Source organism: Atta colombica, unplaced genomic scaffold, assembly GCF_001594045.1.
Source record: "Atta colombica isolate Treedump-2 unplaced genomic scaffold, Acol1.0 scaffold54, whole genome shotgun sequence".
NCBI classification, from domain to species: domain Eukaryota; kingdom Metazoa; phylum Arthropoda; class Insecta; order Hymenoptera; family Formicidae; genus Atta; species Atta colombica.
Genome location: NW_017259544.1, coordinates 35403 through 44863, shown reverse-complemented (window position 1 = coordinate 44863; position 9461 = coordinate 35403).

Here is a 9461-nt window from a genome sequence, read left to right as displayed (position 1 = left end):
AAATATAGAGCATATATCACATGCTGAGTTTTGATAGTGAAGAATCATATATTTAACCATATAAGTAAAATTACTTTGAATTAAGGCTTCTTTAAAATGAATCGATCAATGAATTAATGTCTTTGTAAGTACTACGGCCAAACTCCGAAAATAGATTTAGAAAAAGAGGGAATAGGAAAGATGGAGTGTGGAAGGATGTTAGAGCAGATGCTTTGTTTCGTACGCATCCGTAGAAGAGGATGGAATGAGTCAAATGTATCTAGGTGATTCCGAAACGTAGGCAAACGTCTTGATAAAAGTCATGTCATTTCAAGAATCGTGCGATCATAGGTCCTATTTTGGAACAAGGAATTTAATCCCTTTAACTCGGGACTGTGTACAAATCTATGCTAGCAGGATATTTGTACGAGGGAATAATAAAAGAAATTACATGCAAATCATTTTAACAAAACACACACACACACACACACACACACACACACACACACACACGCACGCACGCACGCACGCACGCACGCACGCATATATGAATCTATATTTATTATTAAAAAAAAATTCAATTAGCTTGTTAACAAATTATTTAATTTTATATTATATTAGGATCTTACATTTCTAAATTACAAGAGTTACCCAGTACTTAATAATTAACTGAGCGAATGGTGTGAATGTTGCAATGTAGGTAAGTGTGTATATACTCGCGAATATTAGTGCGGGCCTAAGTTATTAATAAAATTAAGGTGTGTTAGGGTATGTAGGTACGCGCGCGCGCATGGGTGTGTGTGTGTGTGTGTGTTCACTAAATTGTATTCATCTAATTTCGTTAATTGTACATGAGGAGGAGGAAAAGAAATTAAAAAAAAAATCAACAAGAAACTAAGTATGAGAAGGAGGAGAGAGGTGAATAGAGGATACTTGTTCTATCGATTCCGTCAATTTTGAGAACATTATTTGAATTTTTAATAAGCTATTATTTGGATCAATGAATTATTTGCTCTCTCCAGCGAGTTTATTTAATTTCGGAGAAAAATAAAATGATAAGGACAATAATAAGAAAATTTTCTAAGTGTTCACTTTCAGGAGTGTTTAACAATTATAATAATTCTAAGGTAGACATTAAACCATCTTCTTTTTCTATTTCAAATGAACAATTCGCACTATTTTCTATTAGGAATAAATGGTTTGTGAATTTGTCAAAAATTACCATTCCGACTGAAATACAATGCCGTTTATTTTCAATTTGGTAGCAATTTTTCTTTACCATCATTTAACTTGAAGAAAAATTGTTTTGAACTCATAAAGTCTATTGAAAATAATGTAAAAAGCAATACTTGCGTTTTAGACTTGAGAAATCGCGCAATCTCGGTTGTACAGAAAATAGTCTTCACGAAACCTAACCATTTTATCAATAAAAGACTAACCCTTTTAAAAATGAGTTTCATCAGAGAGAATCCAAAAATTTTATTTACGAGAGCTAACAAAGATAATGTTACTGCAATTGACTAATACAAACAAAAAATGCGTAATATGTTAGAAGCGTAATATTAGCATGTACATAGTAATTAATAGGGATCCAATTAGGAAGTTCACTGAATCTATTAGAATTTTATTGACGAAATGGAAGAATTGTGGGTATATTGATTCAAATGTACAAAATGTACAAAAAAATAGCAGTGATGAATTCTTCCGAGAGCATATGGACTTCCCAAGATTCATAAAGATGAGTACCCTTTGAGAATTATTATTTGTCTATTGATAGTCCTCTTTATTCAGTAGCCTTATTTTTGCACAATATTATCAAAGACAATGTTTCTAAACTAAGTAGCCATATTGATAATAGTTTCAAATTGGTTGAAAACTTTAATGGATTTTGTTTAAATAATAATTATTTGTTGATTTCTCTTGATGTAATTTCATTGTTTACCAACATTCCTTTAGATTTGGCTATAAAAAATATTTCAGACAGATGGCATTTTATTACACGTAGTTGTTGTATACCAAAAGAGGAATTTCTTAAAGCTTTAAGATTGGTATTAGACTACTTTTTTTATCTTTGATGACAAAATTTACAATCAAAAATTTAGAACACCCATGGGTTCTCCATTGTCTCCCTGTCATCATTGCAGATTTGATTATGGAAGATTTAAAATGCAAAACTTTGAGATGTTTGGAACTAAGGTATCTTTTTATTTTAGATATGTAGACGACATCGCGACTGCTATTCTTAATCACTTAATTGAAGAATTTTTAGAGGTATTTAATTCTTTTCATTCAAGGTTGCAGTTCACCTTAAAGGTTGGTTATGAAACCAGTTGAATTTTTTGGATGTGACGATTATTAAGGAATTAGAATTTAATATTTACCATAAATTAATTTTTTCTGGATAATATCTCAATTTTTGTCTCTTCATTCTCTTTCATAAAAGAGAGCTTATGAGCATAGTGGACAGAACTTTTTTATTTATTTCATCCAAAATATCATAGGAATAATTTTAATTTCATTATTGAGACATTTTTGGACAATGACTACCATATTAAATTTATTTTTTAAACGATCAATTTACGATTAAAATCTGTTTTAAAACGTAAGCCGCTTAAAAAAACAGATAAAACTAACATTGACAATAAAATAACTTCGTGGTTTATCACTCTTTTTTGCCTTTTATGACAAATTCAAGAGCATTATCAAAAATTATAATGTTAAATTGTCTTTCTTCAGTTTGAACAAACTTGACGGAAGTATTAAAGCATAAAAAGATATTCTTTCTCATGAGTCAAAGAAAAATATAGTTTAGATCAATCGTAAAAATGCCACTTATGTTGGACAAACGAGCCATAAATTAAAGACTAGAATTAACGAACATAAAAATGATTAATAAAAAGAGCGGTAACTTGTCTGTTATTTTTGAACATATATTGCAATTTGAACATGATTTTGATTAGAGTAACATCAAAATTTTGGATAATGAGAGATATATTGGAAAAAAGTTAGTGTGAAATGCTTAATATTAAAGTGCAGGAAAATGGCCTAAATTTGAAATCAAACACGGAATACCTTACATCATGCTTATATGAACATAATTAATAAATTTTAATATCTTTTTTTATTGGTGTATCTATATTTAAGCGGCTATTTGTATTGTTTTTCAAACCGATAACTTTTGATAATGTTGTTGTTTTTTCTCTTAGAATATTTCTAATGTTCTCTTACATTAGTTGACTCTGCTTTAATATTACGAACGTTATGTTTCTTTTAAGAAATTTAATTTAATTTGATCTGTTTTTGTGATTTCAACTTATTTAATTTATAATATTGTGCAATTATGGTTTACAGTAGGTAAGTTTCTTTAAAGTTTGGTTATCCTTCTTTTTTAGTAATTATTCTTTTTAATTATTTCTAATTTAGCTCGCACTTAGCTAAACAGCTAACTGACGATTACATATACTCCAGACATAGGAATCTAAATTTACTTGCTGCACTCAATTTCTACTACGTTACGAACATTAGATTGTGAACAAATTATTACTATGATTGCTGAAGATAGCTTGAATACAGCCGAAACATTTATTTTGGTATTTTATGTAATAGATCAATAGATACGAAATATTATATATGTATTTATGATATTCGCGAATTTATAATTACCGTATTATGCGTAATATTATTTATAATTACCGTATGCTCTTAATCGCCCATTTTTTATTCTATTTTTGATTTGTAATAACAAGAGACTTACAATTTTCTTCTATCGGAATATTTATAGGAACCAGGTCAGGAACCGAAAAGATAGTGATGTTTTAGCCAATTGCAAAGATTGCGCACAGACTTTAATTATAAGCACGAATTTTAAATTCTTGATCTTGTTCTTCATTTTTTATTTTCTTGTTCTTTCCGCTCTTTTGTTCTCCGCACTCCTTTTTCTCTATTTTGTGTCTCGCGATGTCGCGATTTATATAGACAGTTTTTTGAAGGCGGTTTTTTGATAAAGTGCGTCTGATTGGGAAATCAGATTCGTAGGATTTTCCTGTCATTCGATATGATAACAATTTTAACTAGTCATTGGAAAGTTGCTCTTAAATTATTGATTCCGCTCGCGCTGTAAGTTCCGATTTTCTTCTATTCTTATTGGTGGTTTTCGTAATGGAGAGAGAATGTGTTGTGAATTATCGGTTTCTTTTCATATCATTGTTACAACTAGGAAAAACCATGTATGTTTTATACCTGGATTTAATTATTCGTGAGTCGCAGTTTGTGTTGATTTTTCCCGAAGATGTCGGAAGATGTCATTAATTTTTATGATCCTGTCTTAACGTGGGACCCCCCACGCGTAAATTCAGTAATATCAGTGTGATATCAGCGTGAGATGATTAAACATTTCATCTTCTTTCGAATATCGTATCCGCGCGGGAATCGTTTTGCAATTCCCGGCTTAGTACTTTAGTACTAACGCGATGTAACGCGATGTACTAAAGTTTATTTAATGATTTTCTTTTCCACGACGTTCGAAAAGAGATTTAACGCTTAATTTGCGTAATTTGATGCTATAAAAGTTTTCTTTATCGCGAATCGCTCGATTCTAAATAAACATATTAGGTATACAACTTTGCTTCCGCCGTTTTTTTTCCGAAATTCGAAGCTTTATTGTAAAAAACTGGTTATACATTTATGATTCAAAGTATTGTCATCGCTAGCCACTACTTTCTCCCATTTTTCGGGTAGCGTACGAATCACGCGTCGAAAAAACTGATCATCTTTTGAGACTATCCACGAATCGATTTTTTACTTCTTCATAAGACCGGAAGTGCTGGTCAGCCAGGCCGTGTACCATTGATCGAAACAAGTGATAGTCAGAGAGAGCAACGTCTGAAGAATACGGGTGGGGTAGGACTTCCCATTTCAACGTTTCCAAGTATGTCTCGACCACTTTCGCAACATGGGGTCGAGCATTGTCATGCTGCAAAATCACTTTATCGTGTCTCTCGTTGTATTGCGGCCGTTTGTCTTTCAAACGCATCAATTGCGTTCGATACCGATCGCCTGTGATTTCAGTCGATTTTAACAGTTCATAATACACTACGCCGAGCTGATCCCACCAAATACAGAGCATGACCTTGGACGTCAAAATCACTGTTCTTGAAGCGTTGAAACCACTCACGACACGTTCTTTCACTAATAGTGGCCTCACCATAAGTATTTGAGAGCATTCGATGAGCCTCAGCCGCAGATTTCTTCATATTGAAGCAAAAAATTAAAACCTCCCGCAAATGACGAGAATTTGGCTCGTAAACTGACATTTTCAATCGAGAATAACTTTATGATGCAGACATAAATCGACTAATGTTTCTATGGGGTTATGTTGACAGATGCCCAAGTTTATTGTATGACGTCTATGATCTATTTATTTCGACCACCACTTACCGCTAAAGCCATCTATACGAAAACGGCGGAAGCAAAGTTGTACACCTAATAGTATTTTGGCAGAAAACTTTCCTCGGATTCGTGTTATCAATTATTTGTTCGTTCCTTAATTTAATGAAAGCGAGACGAAGAAGTCGTAAAATCCCGGACGTAACATAAGTCATGCACTGGATCTCAGTGTGACGTATTTCTTTTATTTAATCTCTCATACAAACTCCAAACGTCCTAGTTTGGATCCTTTTCAATGTCAGAAATTTACATTTGCGAAATCATTGTATGTTTCCTGATACACTATGCAATAATAAATGAAAGTATTGCAATATATTACTAATAAATGACATTGCTTAATATTTAAATTAATATATACGTAAAATTTAACTTACATGAGTTCGAAGGTAATGAGAATAACATTTTAACAAAATGACAGTTAGAACTCATCTAACAAATATGTATCGGTAAAACAATTAATCATAAATAAAGAAAACATTGAAGAGAAGAAGCTTTACATGTTAATCAATAGATTGTCATAAGCGCTAACACTTCAGTTTCAATTTGTAAATTTAAACTATCTTTTTGTATGCGAATCATTTTCGAAATAAGCCTTTTATTTAAAACTCTTTCTTCGTCTTTATGTTATTTAAAGAATCTTTATGTTATTTCAATCGAATTCATGTCCATGTTCTAAGCGATGGTCCGTAATTACAGAACATTGTTATATTCTGCTATTGATATAATTTTTGTGTTTACTTATCCGTTTTCAAAGTCTGCTCAACATATGTCTGACCAACATATGACGCATCATAGTACTCGTAATTTATATCCTATAAATCAAAAAATGGGTGTTGAGCTTGGTAGATAGTTCTGTTACTATCGCATCCTTTCTTTTGTTACGTCCAGAGAACTCCACAATTCTTTTCTTTCGTGGAAAATTTACAACAAACTGTTCTTTTATGGTACGTTATTAGGAAATAAGTAATTTTTATTTAATATAGCAAATACTGATAAAATAATTAAAATTCAATTTTTCTAGTGACAAATTTAACCAATAGGGCTCAGAGTTAGTCAAGTCACGGGGATAAAAGGTCAATCATTGTCCAATAAATTTTTACATTGAAGTTTTGTTTACCAGTATTTGACGTTGCTAGCGTGCTTCCAGAGTTAGATAAGACTAATTACAAATATCCACCAATCCGATTCTCCCAAGTATCCAATTCCTAGAAGATGATAGATCAATGACCTACTGCCAAAAACAAAGAAGGGCATATCGTCCGGGAATATAAATACGATGCCTCTTTGAGGAACACAGTCAGTAATACACCACCAGTTTCAATAATTCCAAAACCACAGTTTTGATTAATACGTGAAGTTCTCCCGATCGGTCATATAAAACATCTTTCTAAAGCCGGTCTCCCTCAACATTGAAGACCAGCTTTTTCGAGGGCCCACACTACCAATCCGTCTTCTGACCTGATCACCTGAGGAATTTATTACCGTTATCCTCCAATTCAACCGAGTGAGTAATTAATTCCTAACTAAACATTTTTACAACATTTTTTCAAACATTTTTGAAAACATTTTTATTTACGAATGGAACCATCGCAGAAATTTCTGTTTTCCCACTCCCATCCATTTCCTGGCTCTCTTATAAAACTTTTATTTTATTCTTTTTCATTTTATATTTGTTCGAAACGATTATATTACTGGAACGTTTCAAGTAGATTATACTCATATCTTCTGATCACATGAAACGATGAATCGATCTTCTCGTAATTCTATTTCTATTGCGATTACTCGAAGCGGTAAAGGGCTTTGAATAATTACTTCTCTTTACCATTTCATCTTTACTTAAAACGGTAGAACACTTCAGGTAATTCATTCTTATTCTTCCTATTACATGAAGCGGTAAAACGCTTCTTGTGATTACTTGAAGAGGTAAAGCGCTTCGAGGGATTACATTTCCTTGTTCTTCCTATTACATGAAGTGGTAAAACGCTTCTCGTGATTACTTGAAATGGTAAAGCGCTTCGAGTCATTACCTCTCTTTACTATTTCATTTATTTGAAGTGATAGAATGTTTCAGATTCATTCTTTCTGATTACATGAAACGGTAAAACGCTCTATTAAATTCTCTCTCTCTCTCTCTCTCTCTCTCTCTCTCTCTCTCTCTCTCTCTCTCTCTCTCTCTCTTTCGGATTATTTAGAGTAAAATGCTTTGAGTAATTCACTTTTCGGTCTCTACTTTTACTCAAAGCAATAAGGCGATTCAAATCCCATTTTATTTATTTTTTGTTTCTTCTTTTCCCATTTTCTCACTTATTCCAACGCAAATATTCTTCATCAATTTCGATATCAACTCCTTAAAAAAGAAAATTTCTAACGTAGATGATAAAGTGCAATCGCCATCGAACGGGTCGAAGAAAGCGAGCCAAGATTGAGAAACTTAAAGAAGGAGATCCCGAAAATCGAATGAAAATTCAGTCAGGAACTTTCATCTCCGTAGAGGCCCGTGGTCAGCTAGAGAAGACCCATAAAAAGCCAATTATTCGGGAAAAGCTCTCACTCTCAACGACTTCTATGCTGGATAAGGGATGATTTGACCGAGAACCGTCCTCCATCCCTTGTATCCTAAATTTCGAATTTTCTTCCCCTTCTTATTCTACTACTGACTCTCCACACAATTCCTCCTCTTTCTTTCTCCTCCGTCCCTTCCGAGGACAATAGATCCTTCGACGAGATCTTTCAATTACTTGAAACTCTCTGAAATCTGCTGAATTTGCAAAGTTCATCCTTCCATTGACCACATCCCACATAGACAAACGTACACATATAGGAATACCTAGATATTAGCTTAATTTTTAGTATTATTAAGTGTATAACTTCGCTTCCGCCGTTTTTTTTCCGAAATTCGAGGTTTTATTGTAAAAAACTGGTTATACATTTATGATTCAAAGTATTGTCCATCGCTGGCCACTACTTTCTTCCATCTTTCGGGTAGCGTACGAATCACGCGTCGAAAAACAGGTCATCTTTCGAGGCTACCCACGAATCGATCCAAGTTTTTACTTCTTCATAAGTGGAAGTGTTGGTCAGCCAGGCCGTGTGCCATTGATCGAAACAAGTGTCAGTCAGAGGGAACAACGTCTAGAGAATACGGCGGGTGGGGTAGGACTCCCCATTTCAATGTTTCCAAGTATGTCTTGACCACTTTCGCAACATGGGGTCGAGCATTGTCATGCTGCAAAATCACTTTATCGTGTCTCTCGATGTATTGCGGCCGTTTGTCTTTCAATGCTCGGCTCAAACGCATCAATTGCGTTCGATACCGATCGCCTGTGATTGTTTCAGTCGGTTTTAACAGTTCATAATACACTACGCCGAACTGGTCCCACCAAATACAGAGCATGACCTTGGAGCCGTGAATATTCGGTATGGCCGTCGACGTGGAAGCATGGCCGGGAACTCCCCATGATTTTCTGTGCTTTGGATTATCGTAATGAACCCATTTTTCGTCCCCAGTCACAATGCGATTCAGAAATCCCTTCCGTCTTTGCCTTTCAAACAGCTGTTCACAAGCAAACAAACGCCATTCAACATCTCTCGGCTTCAATTCGTACGGCACTCAATTTCCTTGCTTCTGAATCATTCCCATGGCTTTGAGGCGTTTTGAAATGGCTTGTTGAATCACTCCCAATGATCGTGCCAATTTTTCTTGATTTTGACACGAGTCTTGCTCAAGTAATACCTCCAATTCTTTGAAAATCTTCTCTCTTTCACCGCTATGCCGGTCTTCGACGACAAAATCACCGTTCTTGAAGCGTCGAAACCACTGACGACACGTTCTTTCACTAATAGCGGCCTCACCATAAATATTTGAGAGCATTCGATTAGCCTCAGCTGCAGATTTCTTCATATTGAAACAAAAAATTAAAACCTCCTGCAAATGACGAGAATTTAGCTCGTAAACTGACATTTTCGATCGAGAATAACTTTATGATGCAGACACAAATCGACTAATGTTTCTATGGGATTATGTTGACAGATGCCCA